Source organism: Mus pahari, chromosome 12 (genome assembly GCF_900095145.1).
Source record: "Mus pahari chromosome 12, PAHARI_EIJ_v1.1, whole genome shotgun sequence".
NCBI lineage: Eukaryota > Metazoa > Chordata > Mammalia > Rodentia > Muridae > Mus > Mus pahari.
In genome coordinates this window covers 19,712,741-19,729,038 of record NC_034601.1, presented here as the reverse complement: position 1 = coordinate 19,729,038, position 16,298 = coordinate 19,712,741, and the positions used below count along the sequence as shown (strand labels likewise).

At 47.5% G+C, this 16,298-nt stretch overlaps 1 protein-coding gene and 1 non-coding gene across 4 annotated transcripts in view; one reads left to right on the top strand and one right to left on the bottom strand.

Moving 5' to 3' along the window:
* Positions 1 to 13,054, bottom strand: part of Lpp (LIM domain containing preferred translocation partner in lipoma) — a 599,010-nt gene extending 585,956 nt beyond the window's left edge. For 2 of the 3 annotated variants that reach the window (XM_029544361.1, XM_029544363.1), the window contains exon 1: positions 12,831 to 13,054. The gene's annotated coding sequence lies outside the window, so the exon portion shown is untranslated. Of the gene's footprint in view, positions 1 to 12,651; positions 12,688 to 12,830 lie in introns of those variants that run through there. The other variant, XM_029544362.1, reaches the window with a different exon arrangement.
* LOC115065200 lies at positions 640 to 704 on the top strand. The gene has a single exon (XR_003844986.1). It is a non-coding gene; the product is annotated as a U7 small nuclear RNA (small nuclear RNA).
* Positions 13,055 to 16,298: the final 3,244 nt, after the last annotated feature.

Sequence of the window (16,298 nt, the reverse complement as noted above, 5' to 3'; positions counted from 1 at the left end):
ATATATATATATATATATATATATATATATATATATATATATATGTGTGTGTGTGTGTGTGTGTGTATATTATATATATTATCTCTCAACTATGCAAACTAGAAAGATGCAATTATAAATTATATGAGGGGCTTCACAGATCTAAAAGAACAGAGGCAGCTGCACAATGAGCCTGCTTGTCAGAAAGATACTAAGAAAGGTGGTAAAGAGATTAGGGAGTGGTGGTTGCAGGGCAAGAGCCTACCCAGCTAAGTTTATTGCTTTTTTGCTTACAAAGGCAGGAAGATTCCTGAGTTCAAGGACAGCCTGGGACAGAGCTGGTTTAGGCCCACACATGGTGGGAATGGTGATCTCAGAGCTGGATCCCACCCAACTAGCTTATTGTTGGTGCTTACAAAGGCAGGCACATTTCTGGGTTCATTTGCCATGTTTTTAAAAGTATACTTTTTGTCTTTTTCTAAGATTTAAAGGGCTATGGTTGTAAAATGATAATTCATGGAACAATCAAAAAGAACCCTGGAGTAAAAGATTGAATTGACATGTAAATAAAAAGACTGGGCTTTGGTCTGCATGGGATGAGCTACCAGAGAAGTTCTATTTTTTTCCTAGCAAGAGCTGAGCTGTCTGGAGATCTCTGGAGAGTAAACACAGCTCTTTTAGAATTTTTCTAGGAGGACTTCTGACTTTGGTCAGAAATATCCAAGATTTTTTTTTCCTAGCAGCTTTTCTGACTTTGGTTGGAAAACTAATGAGTTATCCAGAGAGCTTTTAGAACTGTTTCTAGCATGAGAGAATTGTCTCTAGCAGAGAGCTTTCTCAGGCAGACTACAGAGCCAAGAGCTATCTACAGAGAGCTGCCTCAGGAGGCGTCTCAAGCAAACTACAAGGCTGTTAGCTTGCACCCCATCATTTGACTTCAAATCATTGATTTTGCATCTCCCAAACACCACTGTCCCTCAGGACCCTTGAGGATGGTTCTTGGTATGTTCTGGCATATTTTTCCAGAAGTTAATTTAAAAAGAAAAAAAGAAAAGAAAACCATCAGAATTGTAGAACACTCTTCACACTAGTCTAATTTTTACTGTAATATTCCAGTCTAAACTGTCAATGTTCTTCAAAGATTAGAGTCACTATCTCCCAAAGAACCCATACATGTTCTGACTGAACAGGTTTCCTGGGGTCTTTACAAGATAACAAAGGGTTGATACCTTCCTTAAGAATGGGTTGTCACCCTATATGGCAGCTGGAGTGAGGATGGATCCCGTAGGCCCACGTGTTTGAATGTTTGTTTCTCATTTGACAAACCATTTGGGAAGGACTAGAAGGTAGGCACTACTGGGGAGGGTATGACTTGCTGAAGGAGATGTGTCACTGGGGATAGGCTTTGAAATTTCAAAAGACTATGCCAGGCTCAATGTCCCTCTGAGACTTGTGGATCAGATGTGAGCTCTGAGGTAGATCTCCAGCACCACGTCTGTTACCATGCTCCCCACCATGACGGTCAGAGACTAACCCTCTGAAACTGTAAGCAAGTCCCCAATTAGATGTGTTCTTTTATTAGTTGCCTTGGCCATGGTGTCTCTTCATAGCAATAGAACAGTGACTAACACACCTTTCTAAGACCCTGGGAAGAGGAAAACAAGGTCACATCAGAGGTATGCTGACACCCACCACCCACACAGCCTCTCTGCTATGCTGCCCACTCCCTTAAATCCAATTTTCCCAGACATCATACCGTTATTCACCTAAATGTCTCTGCCCATGTTACCACCCTCTATACCTCTCCAGCTCACTAAACTCCCATTCAGAATTCAATGCTCAGTCAAATATAACCTTTTCAGCTGTACTGCCTCCCTGTAAAGGACCCTAGAGTAGTTAGTCACTTGCAAATCACACCCACCAGATATTATCTACACAAAATTGTACTTTTTCCTCCAAGATGGGGGTCTAACTTCCTGTAGCCCAGGCTGATATAGAACTCTTTCTGCCATAGCCTCCCATTTATATACTGCCTTGACAGTTTATTTGACCACCTAGAGGTAGGGGCTCACCCAGCACTCGGGCTTTCAACTTTGTAAGCCATGGTAGCATCCACAGTGCTTGGTAGTTTTAGTCAACGCAAACCTAGACGGACAAACCTGAGAAAAAGAAACTTTAACTAAAACTGCTTTAAGGTTTTCCTGTAGGCAAGTCTATGGGGCATTTTCTTGAAAGGTGATTGATATAGGTGAGTGCATTAACATTAGGGAAGGGTCACCCCTAACAGACGGATCTGAGTTGTATAAGAAAGCAGACTGAGCAAGCCAGTAAGCAACATTTCTCCATGGCTTCTGCTTCAGTTCCTGCCTCAAATTCCTGCACTGCCTGCCCTCAGTGATGGACCATGACCTGGAAGTATAAGCCAAAAACCTCTTTCCTCCCTAAGCTGCTTTTGGTCATGGTGTTTTATCACAGCAACTAAGATATTCATATGCTTGTAAGGCCACCACATGCTTTTGAATATATATAAATGGGCTAACTTGATAGTTAACACTGACTGACAATATCAATCCTCTCAAGTGAATTGGCTAACCTCCAGATAAGAACAAAACAAAACAAAAGAGTTTGAGGGTAGAAATGACAAACTACTGGAAGGCTGACCTCCTTTCCACCTCAATCTAAGAAAAGGTACCACTTACCTGCCCAGTCACCGCCAAGTTTACCTTTCCCATGAGTCAGAGAACACCCTGCCCGCTGGGTGGCTACACCTTACTATAGTCCCTGAAAGTGATTCCTTTTCATATCAAACAAGACAGAAGGTCCAGGTGCCAACAATATTGTTTTTTTCCTGGAAGGTACACAGGGTGGAACTTAGTGGAAATTCATTAGAAACCACCGGTGTGGGCAACACTGTGAGCGCCTGACTCTTTATGCATTACAGCTCTGGGCTCCCACAGTTATAGTTAGAGATCATTATCAAGATGGGCCACAGCATGGAAAATAACAGATCCAGGAACCCAGCTAAAGTACACAGAGACAATCAATCTTTCCCAACTCTTAGAAGAGAGAGCAATTTCAGCCGCCTGTCACATCTAGGCCTAAGTCTCCCACCCTCCAATGTCTCAACAAGCCCAGGCACTCCCAGCAAGCTCCTGCAGAAGCTCCAGCTCAGCGGACCTCTTCTGCACCCCTCATAGCATTTTCGCAGACTCTAGGTAACATGCTTTATCCATCCGGATGAACAAAGTGGTTACCATCTCGACATCCAGCCTTCCCAAAGGCAGATCCTTCAGCCATGTTCTGTGAGTGCCTAGCCTCACCTGAGACAAAGCAGCAGCTGTCTGCTGAGTCCCTAACCTGGGTCATGCAAGTCACCTGCAATTCCTCCTTCAGTCGTTACAAGGAGGCACAACGACCTGTAAGTGAGTGGTCCTTCAGATCAGAGTACTGCTGAGAAGAAAAGGGAACAAGGGCATAGGCAGAAACAGGGCAGCCCGAAATGATGGCTGCTTCAACAGGAGGTAGCGGTAGATCGGCTTTTCATTTTATTACCATTTATTTACCTACTCACTCACTTTCTTATTGGATTGTGTGTACACATGTGCTTGCATGTCACAGCATACACGCAGAGACGCCAGAGCAAGTGTTTTACCTGGTGAATCATCTCACTCGTCCACTGCAGATAGATGTGTTAGTTTGTAAAGAAATCAAGGCTAAAACCTTAAATTCAGAAGTCTTTTAATATAAAGGAGGGGAAAAAAAAAAAAAAAAAGATGTTTTCTAGCAAGGCCAGGTAGCACCAGGCTATAATCTCGGCTATTCAGAAAGCACTTCATATGCACCTTACTATTCCCCACTCTGCAAAAAGGCACTGAACTGTGGGCTACCAGACTGAACCACCAAGGCGCACAGGGCGCAGCTTCAGCAGGAAAGGGTTCACTCTGAGAGTGCTGAGACACCAAAGGTCAGAGTCCTGGCCTGGCCTTACCCTGCAGTTTGCCTGTCACATTAGATTCTGTGGAAAGCCTGGCTCTACCCTAGCTTTCTATTTCACTTACTGGAGAGAGGCGAGGCCATTTCACAGTCAATAGTTGCAGAAGAAAACCCTATGGCTAGAAAGATACAAACATAACAGCAACAACAACAAACAAACAAAAACCCAAGCTAGAGCAGACAGTCATGGTGGAAGGAGAAACAGTGCCCAGCTGTTCCCTGAACATTCCGCACAGCTGGAAGTGCCCGAGACAGCCCGAAGCTCTCACTAGCTTAAAAAACACATTCCTCCTAACAATGGTGCTCTCCCTAGCAAGAAGTCCCAGAGCCATGCCCGGAGGAAGTCCCCCTATTAAATGGTGGGCTGGATCACAGAGGTGCTGACATCTACATGTCATGCTGGGCACTCTGAACATCTCAGCACTACAGAGAGATGAGGTTCTCACAAACATCCACAAAGTGAGATACACAGACACACCACTGACGCTCATGAAGCACTGTCACAGGAATTTCTCTCGTCTTTACAAGTGCATCCTGACTTATCATATGATTTGAAATTTATTACTTTGAAAGTAATGAATTATAAAGTATATATGTATACACACACATATATACATGTATGTATATATAGTGACATCATTAATATATATGTATATATATATACACACATATATATGTCTATATATAAGTATATAGAGACATATATATATATATATATATATATATATATATATACACAGTAATATCATTACTTTGAATGTAGCTGAAGCTCAGGAGTGTTCTAGAACTGACCTGAGATCACTGAACCTATGAATGACTCAAAGGTACATTTTGTTTTTCCTACAACAAAAGCCTCTGGTGACGGCACTGTCAAAATGACAGCCCACTAAAACCCAGACCTTTGGGCTCAGCAGTCACAATCGTCACCTCCCAGCAACCCCTTCAAAGCCCCTCATAGACAGCTAATGATGCTGGAAGTAGATCACAGTGAAATCACTGTTTCCTGCCTGTGCATATGAAGCAAGGCTGTTCCCAACAACCATCTCATGTTCACGTGAAAAACTTAAGGAGCGGAAACAGAAATCTTGGACATGAATCCAATTCTCCCTCGGACACTCAAGGCCTTGTGCCTCCATGGGAAGGTTTCTCCACACGTGACTTCTTGTCACCTCTCTGCCGGAAAGATAGATCTTACCAATACATCTCTTGAGTTGCAACGAAGAACTAAGCAATAAGAAATGATTATAAAATGTATTTCCCACATAACAAGTGCTACTTAAGGCAAAGAAGTACTAATGGGCGTAGAGAGCTGAGTCCTGATACTCAGGTTTAAAGAGACAAGGAAAAATCAGCCCAGAGTGCTGGTCCACACATTTAAACTCAGCACTAGGGAGGCAGACACAAGAGGATTCCTGAAAGTTGGAGACCTGGCTGGCCCATATAGAGTCAGCTAAGGCTACATAATGAGACACTGTCTAAAAGAATAGACTAAACTAGAACAGGACAGAACACAACAGAATAAAACTTGAATAATGAGGAATGGTGACAAGGGTTGTCTCAAGATTTGGGAAAGCTAGCAAAGATTACGGAGTCTGGTTCTTGTGAGCCAGTAACAGGCATCAACAGCACTAAGACTTATAAATCCCAAGCCACACTGACTGTAACCGAACCACCACCTTAATCATAATGTTTTCAAAGTTCTAAGTAAAAGTTTCGCACCTGAGACACAACGATCTCCACATACCCCACTCCTGGGTGGGAAAGTATTCTTGGTCCCCTATAGAACAAACTTTAGCAAACCTGGGAGGAAAGGCCTACCTGGGAACAAGGGCCAGGGGGTACTGAGAAAATCTGTGCCTTTCCCTCATCTGTGAAGTCAGTTTTTCTCAGCCAAGATTGAGTGTCTCTGTCTCTCTCTCTGTCTCTCTCTCTGTCTCTCTCTCTCTCTCTCTCTCCCTCAGCCCTCCCTCTCTCCCCCTCCCTCCCTCCCTCCTGGGCTGGTCCCAGATGCTAGTCTTGACCTGCTACCACTATGCCACCAGAGCTGCCCAGAGCACAGATCCAACCACCTATAGCCATCCACTCACATTATAGACGTTACCCTCTATGCTTCCCTGGCCAGTTCCACCGCTCACAGTCATCTATAAACACACTTGTATGTTGCTCCACACACAGGCCTCAGGCTTGGGTACACATTTTAAAATCCCTTTGCCTATGAGCCAGTGAGATGGCTCAGCTGGCAAAAGCACCTGCTGCCAAGCCCCGGTTCAAATCCTGTGGACACGACAGAAGGTAAGAATCAACTCTCCCAAGTTGTCCTCTGTCCTCTGCACTACATACCAATGAAAATAATTAAAAAAAAAAAAATGTAAATTCCCCTGCCTGCCAAATATTTGCTATTCATCCATCAGCACAAAGGTCTTCTTTGCTCCAATCTTCTACAGGATTCCAGGTGAGAAGCCATGCTTTCTTAGCTGTTCCTTCTGGCTGCTTTCTCACCTCCCTGGGTCCTTAGCCTGCTTTGGTCTCTACTCAAAAGCACAGAGTGTCTTGGTTTTCCTTGTAAGTCAGCACTCAATGCAGGGTGAGCACTTCTGCCTCACACGTGGTAATCACACAGAACCCGTGTATTGAACTTAATATAAGACATAAGCTATTTACTACTCCTAGCATGGAGTAGATAGGGTTAAATAAGAAAAAGAAAAAAAAACCTAGAAATTCCTTCATGGCACAAAGTGGATCTTTGCCCATGAGAATAAGGTTTCCAAAAGCCTGAGTCTATGATGTCAGGTGGGAAAACAGAGGTATACATTCAAAAGGCAGAGGCACATTCAAGGACAACCAACCACCCGTGTGCATGAGAAGAGGAACTGGCCTGTAACAACCCTTTATCATGGCTAATCCTGCAAGTCCCACTTATTCCCAGACCGTAGGCTTCACCCTTGGCCCTGCCTGACTGACCGGTGAGTGCCAGTACAGGTACAGACAATAATTAATTCAGTCCCGGGTCTCTGCATGCTCTAGGCTCTAGAGCACTGGTCCTTCCCGGTGTCTATATCCTGTGGTTGTAGTAAACAATGCTGCCCCCTCTTCAGGCAGGAAATTTTTCCAGAGTAGCTCTCACAAGCCAAGCACTTTTCCAGGCATTGTGAACGCCCCCATTTTCACTGCAGACATCCTTGCAAACCTCAGCAGCTTTGCTTCTTGCTGAAGATTGAGCCCAGAGTTTGACAAACACTCCACAAGTGCTCTACCACCGAGTTACATCTACAGCCCATGAAGAACAGGTCAGAGCAGTGGTTCTCAACCTGTGGGTCGCGACCCCTTTGGGGCTCCAACAAAGGTTTCACAGGGGTTGCCTAAGACCATCGGTATTATCAGGTATTTACATTACAATTCAAACAGTAGGAAAATTACAGTTATGAAGTAGCATGGAAAATAAATTTATGTTTGGGGATCACTTCAACAGGAGGAGCTTATTAAAGAGTCCCAGCAATAGGAAGGTTGAGAACCACTCATTTAAAGTAGAGATCTAGTCCTAGTGGGAAACCCCTATAATCATAGCACCTGAGAGCTCAAGGCAGAAGGTTAAAAGTTCAAGACCATCTTCAGCTACATAGTGAGTTCAAGGCCAACCTGTCTCAGAACAGAGGGAGAAAAGCAACTCTGAAGTGGCTATCATTACACTATAAACACTGCTGACTTACTTAACAGTTACTTCAGAATAGTAGAGACAAGAGGGACTCAAAATGAAAACAAAACAAGTTTTATTCATTTTGCCAGATGCCCTGTCAGGGGCACTGGAGCAGGTATCTGTCTTTCTTCCACAAATAATAAACAAGAAACAGCTCACGGGAGCCTGTGGTGGTTAATAGTCAACTAGATAGATCTAGGAAATCTAGGACAGAGCCTCTGCTCATACCTGTGAGGAATTATCTTCATAAGGGTAACTGAGGTGGAAAGATCAACCACCACACTCTGTGGTACCACCGAATATGCTGGGATCCTAGACTGAGCAAATTGAAGAAAGCCAGCCTACCGCAAGAATCTGTCTCTCTCCTTGACTGGCTATCCCGAGCTCCTGTCTCTGTGTGTTTATTTATCCACAATAAAACACTTTCCTCAGCTGCTCGGGTCCGGGTAGTTTACTGCTACAACCACAGGACTTTTTATCTCTTGAGCCACAAAATATAAACTGTGTACCTGAGGCAGGAAGGTGACAGAGGGGAACATAGCTGATTCCTTTCAGTCAAGAGCCAGAAAGATTTATGAAGGGTCATAGCTCATGGAAGGGCAACAGGAAGGATGCATTTTTACCACCAGAGGACACCCAGGATCCCCTGGGGGTGGGGCATAAGGTCTGGGAAATGACAGAAAGCCAGTCTCCCCAATATTTGAGCACTTTCTTACTGTCCCAACTACCTCTCTACTGGGTAATGGAATCCAGACCACTCTAAGAGAAGAGGAGGGAAGGTACGTTGGAAGGAAACTCAAATCACATCACCAATATCACCTCTGCTCTGGTGAAGGCCTGGAGGGTGGCACCAAAAAAGGAATGGGAGGGTCCACAGGAGAAAACTCACATGATCCAACAGGAAAGAGCCAATCAGAAGTCAGACCGACATTTCCTTAACTGTTCAAGTTGGGTTTCAAGAAAATCCCTTCAAAAGACACTCCCATAACGATCTGAAGAGCGTGCTGGGTCAAAGTCTCAAATTCACCCACACACTTATGAGAAGTGATCCTTTTGTGCCTTCTGCCTCAACATCATATGCTCAGTCTCCCAGAGAAGGTTCCAGAGGCCCCTACCTGGCCTTGTTCTCCTATGAACCATGAACCTCAATATGATTAATGGCCCCCACAGCTGCGAGACAATCCACTAGACCTCACCTCTAAGGCTCCCGCCATGTGTACATACATGGGGACCAAGCCTTCAACAGAGTCCCCGAGAGACAAACTGCACCCAAACCACAGTAACCGTGAATCCTACTTTCGGGAACCAGTGTGGTAATTACTCGAGCATATGCTAAGCATTCAAAACTTCAAAACTGCTCTGCTACCTAGAAAAGCTAGGAAGATAAACATCCTCTGGGCTCGACTTTCTAGCTATCTTCTAAGCATTGCTGCCTTTAGCCCTCAGCTAGTGACCGATCTCACTCCCGGGATCTATAGTAGGAACATATTAGCCGTTTCTTCCGAGCCTTGGGCCAACTACAGCAAACACCCCAACATACTTCCCCACGCTCCTCACCCGAATGGTCTGTGTTCACATGTACTTCCAGGCCAACTGATGTCTACCCAAGTTCAACCTTCCGCACATGCAGAGGCAACAAACACTTTCCCTCCGTCTCCCTCTCTCTCACCTCTAAAGAGTTTAGTTAGGCCAAGTGCTGCATTCCAAAGCCATATTCCAGGAAATGTCCCCACCCAACAATGCACACATCTAGCTCAGAGGGCCTCCTGACTGTGCTGGGTCAAAGTCTCAAATTCACCCATACACTTAGGAAAAGTGATCCTTTTGTGCCTTCTGCCTCAACATCATATGCTGAGTCTCCCAGAGAAGATTCCAGAGGCCCCACCTGGCCTTGTTCTCCTATGAATCATGAACCTCAATATGATTAATGGCCCCCACAGCTGCAAGACAAATATAAACTATACTTTGAGGGAGAAACAGTCCTCCCCTTCAGAGCACGCAAAAGGGCTCAGTAGGCAAAGGTGCTTGCAGTACAAACATGGTGCTCTGATTGTCTGGAACCCAACGGACTCCACAAAGTTGTCCTCTAACCTCCGCAAACATGCTGAGCCTTTAAAACACAGCAGAAATGGAGCAGACTATTCTGCACACCTGCACAGCAGCTCCTTTGTCTGCTAGCTCCATCTGAGGCCTTACTTCCTGCATTTATGTTTCTCAGTCCTGGAGATTCAGGACCCGAATATGGTAGCTTACTTTCTGAGGCTGGCCATTTCCAGCCTACTGAGTGGCCAAAAGACTGACCATACCCTCCACGTTCCTCCGCATCCGCACACACCTGGTGCTCCTCCCACACAGGAAGACCTCCTCTTGTACTCCCAGTAGCAGACAGACTCAAGTGTCTACAAGGAGCAGGCTGGAATCTCAGTTTCCCCACTGAGCCTTCTCCTTTCTGTACCTCCAGCCTCTGCTTTACCAAGTGACCCTTCTGGTTTCTTCTCAGCCCTTACAAGCTACGCTGTCCTTGGCTCAACCGCTCCCATCACCTCAGCACTATAAGCCATAGTTTTGAAATCAAATCTAACCCCATTAAGCCAGATTAGCTCCACAGTTGGGATACGCACGCCCATCAAGAGCCCCAAGCTTGGCATTAACAGTTATGTGTAGACCTCTGATTAGCTCTGAAGCCTCAGGTAAAAGGTTGAACTGGAGATGGCCCTGTCACCAGGCTTATTTCTCAGAGATTCCCGTAGAATATTTGATAGAAACGTATCTTTAGAAAATGCAAAAGTATTATACGTTCGTAAAGGACCTGACAACCAAACTATTACCAAATTTAAAACCGTGACTAATGTGATGTATTCTGTTATCAACTTTAGAATAAAAACTTGTTCAACTACGATACACTTTTAGTTAAAAGGCAATCACATTTCAATGGTATAAAGATATGGGGGGAAAAAAAGGGTGTATTTGAGAACTTATTTAATAAGATCAGTCTCAATAAAAATAAGAACCTGTCATACAATGTTTATATTTGACAGTGGTAGTACATAATAGGTCTTCAGCAATACTTGCCAAGCAAATGAAACAGCCCATGATCATTTTCCTAAGCCAAATTATCACCTCTCCTTGAAACCGGGCAGCAGGAGGCTGCTTCTCGATGCCAACCCTCTAAATCATGTTCCTGCCTGCTCGAAACCCTCAAAAGTCATATGCAAACTAGATGGCCCAGCATTCCTAAAGCCTTTCAGAATCATGTCTCCTCTCCCACTCTGGAAAAGTCTACCTGTCTCAGAGGAATCGCCTCCTCGCCCAAGAGACTGTCCCTCCACAAAGGGTGCTACTCAGTCCTAGCCTTAACCAATTCAGGAACTTGCCTTCCTCTCCCACTGCCTATACCCAACTGCGCGGCCAGAGCTGCCTACAAGGAATTGCAGGAGGGGGTGTTGGGAGAGGAGAGAGGAAGGGCAGGGTTCAGGATAGGCAAGAGGCTTTGCCCAAGCTCAGGCCCAGGGTGTGGTCCCCCACCCTCCACATAGCTAATCCTCCGTAGACTGGATTCTGGATTCCACAGGCTGCCTTCCAAAGATTACATACAAGATACACAGTTTCCTCTTTAACTGCCCCTTGGCACTGGCAGGAAAGTCACCAGGAGACTCTTGGGAAGGCAAGAATCTTACTGGGTTTCTGCACCAACGCCCCCCACCTCAATCCACCAGAGACTACGGGGCTAGCATTCAACTTCTGTGGACGTGGGTTTGCTTCCTGTTTGTAAAACTGAGAAAGGGTCCCCCGGGGAGAGATTAACTCGCTCTACAGTAGCCCTGTACACTTTCCCTCTTCCCCTAAAGCTTTTCTGAAAATTCGCTTGTGCCGGGAATAGTGAAAATAGTGAACCATTAAGTCACTGATCTTTGAGAAAAAGTTTTACTGCAGAGGCAAGTTTGCAGAGGGAGTGTATAGAAACAGAAGAGTCCCAGAAAGGATCCACGGAGAGCTCTTGCCAGGCCTTCCTTGTGGGGGAGGGGAAGCAGTGGAGCCCCCCTTCCTGAAGAGAAAGAAGGCTAGAAACAGTATACGCTGCCCTGTCCAAGTACCCAAGCCACAACTCCACTGACACGGTCTCCAGTCACACTCCCACCCCAAGCCACGAACACAATTCCACCCACGCCCACTCCCCACCCTTATTTAGCCTTCTCTGGTCTGCAGCTGCCTCCCTGACAAGAAAGGCCTCGCCTTTCTTACTTAAGAAAACTCCCTATCCTTCAAGAAGAGTCCATCACAAGCCCCTCTGGAATTTCGGGTCCCGCCATGGAGACCAAACTAAGAAAATCCTTCAGTGAACTCCCATTAAAAAAAAAAACTTGGACTTTGCGTTCTCTCCAGGATTTGGCCCTTCCTACTTTGAATCAGGTTAGGCTCCTGCGTTCCAGTGAGCGCTCCCAGAGGGCAAAGTCTGGCCTCTGTAACCTACAGTGCTTAAAAACAGTGGGGATTCCACAACCGCGTATAAAAAGATAAATTAATAAATAAATTAATTTTTTTTAAAAAGGCAGCAGGGGAGTAGAGGCCACCGATCTTAACCTGGCTCCACCTTCCAGGGATGACTTCCAGGAAAGCCTGCCTCTCGTTGCCTCGCCTGCCCTGACTGTAAAATGGGAAGACTCAGAGTCACTGGGTCCCTAGGCCCTTTCCGCGGTGACAACTGGGATTCCACGAAAGCTCGAAGCCGCCGGGCGCGGCCCCGCCCCCTGGGCGCCCAGAAAGGTCCGAGCCGGGGGTGCGCGCTGGGGACTCCCGCAGCCGCCCCTCCCCCAACGGCGTGCACCCCGCTTCCCGGCCGGGGACCCGCACTTCCGCGGCGGGCGGGGCGGAGCAGGGCGCCCCGCGCTCCCCACCACCCTCAGCGGCCCGTCCCCCACGGGGGTTCGGGGGTTCGAGCGGCGCCCGCGGGCCGAGGCTGCGGGAGGAAGCCTTCGCTACGATACCTGGGGGAGGAGGTGGACCGGACAGCAGCGGCCGCGACGGCTGGAGGCGGAGGCTCGGGCGGAGGAGGAGGTGCCGGGCACTCCCCCTCCCATTGTCCCGGCCCGGCCCGCGGCCCGCAGCGGCCCGCTCCGCCCGGCCCGCGTCCTCCCCGCTGCCCGGCCCGGCTGCCGGCCCTTACCTTGCAGCGGCCCGCTCTCCCCCGCCGCTAACGCTACTTATCCCGGGAAAGCTCGAGCGGGCCCCGGGAGCGAACCCACAGACAAAAAGTGAAACTTCGGCAGCAGGCCGGGAGTGGCTGCTGGTTGGTGCTCTCCCCCTCCTTCCTCCCCACCCCCTCCCCGCGGTCTCCCGTGCGGTGCCCTGAGCGCTGGAGGCTGACGTCAGGGGCCTGAATTCCTGACTTTGCCTGCACGCATTTGTCCATGTAAGGTATGGGGAGGCGTGTGCCCGCGGGGCCGCCGCACTAGCCGGACGGGGAGGGGGCTCGGGGAGCTGCGGCGGCTCGAGGTGGGTGACCCTGGGCCATGCACTTCCTGGAGGAGGGGACGCGGAGGGGGGGGGGAGTCGGGGGAAGGGGTACAGGGAGCATGGGAAGAGGAAGGGAAAGAGGGATCTGCCTCCACTGGAGGAAGAGGAAGGAGATGCAGGAGGAAGTCGAGAAACCGGCACAACTCGGGTCTGTTCTGCAGACGACGGATTGGAAAGCTGAGCTTGAGCAAAAGACATCCTGCCATGGAACACCCCACCCCCACCCCTCCACCCTAAGAGCCCTCGTCGGAGCCCCGCCCAAAACTCCAGCAGGACTCAAAAGTCCGGGATGGTAGAGAGTAACTTCAGTTCACTTCGCACAGGAGAGCTCCGAAGCTGGGACCTGACCCAGTCCTACCCTGTGGAGAGGAGCCTGTATTCTACTCTGAGCTGGGTTTCCGCCTCCAGGCACGACCCAGGCTCTAGCTGTAAGCTCAGACCCAAGTTAGACCTAGGCAGATGACTTGACCACCCACTGCAGTGACTAACCCCAGTTCCTGGAAGGTTGTGGTTGACAAGCCTTGAGAAACAATGGCAATCGAGCGCTTCAGGGCAACTTCCTGTCCTTTGTTCAAAGACAAGAACCTTTGGAGTTTAACTTTTGCTTCCCAACCCTGCCCTGCCAGGAAAACCAACCAGAAAGCTTGCTCTGTTCTTACAGCTTACAAAAAGAAAATACACGAACTGGGTGAACTGGTTTGAATAAAGACAAGCCTGTTCTTGGAAGGTTGGGTTTGGGTATTTTGTCTTTGATATTTGTAAAAGTGAGCAACGATGAGAACCCCATTTCCTAGGTTAAGATTCGGGCTAGGAGACACTGGAAGCCCTCTGGCCCTCAGTAGTGAATGCTTTTCGTCCCAGCACAAAGGAGGTTTACATAGACCCTGTCACAAACTTAAAAAAAAAAAAAAAAAAAAGATTTGGAGGTGGGTGGGTGGGTATTTTCTATCCTGTATCCTGTACCTTACCCCACTCTCCCAAACAACCTCAACCCATGCTAATAACACAACCACCCATTCTGGTCTTTGGGTGGGTTGCGTAGAATCTAAGGAAAATACGGTACCCTGACCTGCACAGCACAGCTGTCTGAAAACACTTTGACCTTCCTACTCTCAAGCCACCTTCCACCACCCCGAGGGCCTTTCACCTTCTGCAGCCTAACTCAGTCATGCAGACAGAAAAAAGAACACCAGGAACTACAGGTGCAGGGACGCTCCAACGTGCCTCTTCTCCGGTTATATTTTGATGAATCTTTTTGACTAAGTGTCAAAGTACATACTCCTGTACTTAACACGTATTGAACATTTCTCCGGCAGTCTTCAAATTCAAACACTTCTGGGGCCAGACTGCTTAACCCATTTGTCCTCCCAAGTTTCCCAGCTACACACACTCGAAAGTAGGAGCACAGCAGGAGAGTTCAAGAGTACAGTGCGTTCCACGGGAAACAGGCTTGTAGGGGTCCGACTTTTTAAGAGATCACAGTGTGTTCACTCTGCCCTAAGCATTTCAGCCAATGCGTGCCCTGTGTGCTACTGCAATGGAAGTCATCCATTGTTCGTTTAGGGATAACAGAACTTGACCAGCATCCCTTGCCTGCTCTACTCCCTTCTCAGTAACCCACTTATAAAGAATAATAGAGTTCTAATGAGGATTAATAAAATTTAATAAGGTATAATTAGAGTCATTCATTTCCTCAATCATACACATTGTAAGAGTGCCGTGTTGATCCAGAAATGCTACTAATTATGTTGAAACTGTTCTCTTGTGTTGGGGGCGATCACTGTATCGCTTCTCCTGAAGTACTGATGCATTGCTCGGGTAGGCATGGTGTTCACATGAGCATTATAGAAAGTTACAATCACAAGAGATCGTGGCAGCTCATGAGGTCCTCACCTGCAGTGTAAGTGACAAAGTCATAGATTGGATGTCTGGGGACCCACGTGCTTGGCCATCAGGAGTCCTAGCGCAAACCAAAAGTCACATCCCACTTTGCTGTACTGCTTTCTTCTGTCCTTTCACAGTGTGCAGAGACTTGGACTTGGAAACTTGGCTCACTTTGCAAGCACGGTATAGTCTAAATACTGGTTTACTATTGCAGAGAATAAAGATGGTACAGAATTTCAGATGAGTGAGGGGTGTGGCCCTGTGGCCTCAGAAAGTCTCCAGGTTGGTGTAAAGGCCAACAGCAAGTCTGTGACAGGCAGGCTGATGGATCCTGAGACTCCGTGACATTCGTCACAGACCTGTACCCGAATGAAGGCCTCACCGAAGCCCATGACAGCCCTGTTTCTGGAGTCCGTGCCAGGCAATGTCCTAAAAGACTTTTCCTATGCAATTTACTTAACCCACAAGTCCCTCGGAGGGACTGGCATGATTTCTATAGCTGTGCATGGGGAAACTAAAGCCAGAGGGGCCTAGCAGCTTGTTCTTAACACTAGTGTTTGAGTACACTGAGCTTCCATAGTGAGCACAGGAAACCTGGCACCTCACTTCCCACTGCTGAGTGGCCATCTGCTCTCAGTGTGAGCATTCCATTGTAAGAGTCATAAACTGCAGCTAGAGGAGAGAAGGAGTGCCTAAGTACCTATAGGAGAAATAGTAAGGGCATGACAGCCAGGGAAGACAATGAGAGGCCATATCGGTCTGATGGTGCTTCTCCTGAGCCAGCTTCTCAGTACAGTCTGCACAGGCCTTGGTGAGCTAGCGCTCACTTGAACCTTCAGCTGCATCTCTGCAGCCTTAAAGAGACCTCCAGCTGTAGCGAGTTGAAGTAATAAGCTCTGAAGCGTGCCCTCTCCTCTCTTTTCATTTCACAGGTTCTGTTGGCAACCCTGTAGGTTCCTGTGTCACACCATCTTCCCTGAGGACCCCCTCTGTTCCCTGTGCCACCTCCAGACAGACCACTCCTTGCTCTGTGTTTAGGACCTCAGACCATAAGACACAGGTCCAAGCTGTTGTCTAATTTATGTTTTCCTCCTACTTTACTCAGATTTTAATGTATCCCAGAGTCCCTAATTCCTGCTTTGGTCTTTATAAGTATTCTGTGTGTACGTGTGTGTGTGTGTGTGTGTGTGTGTGTGTGTGTGTGTGTGTGTGAGAGAGAGAGAGAGAGAGAGAG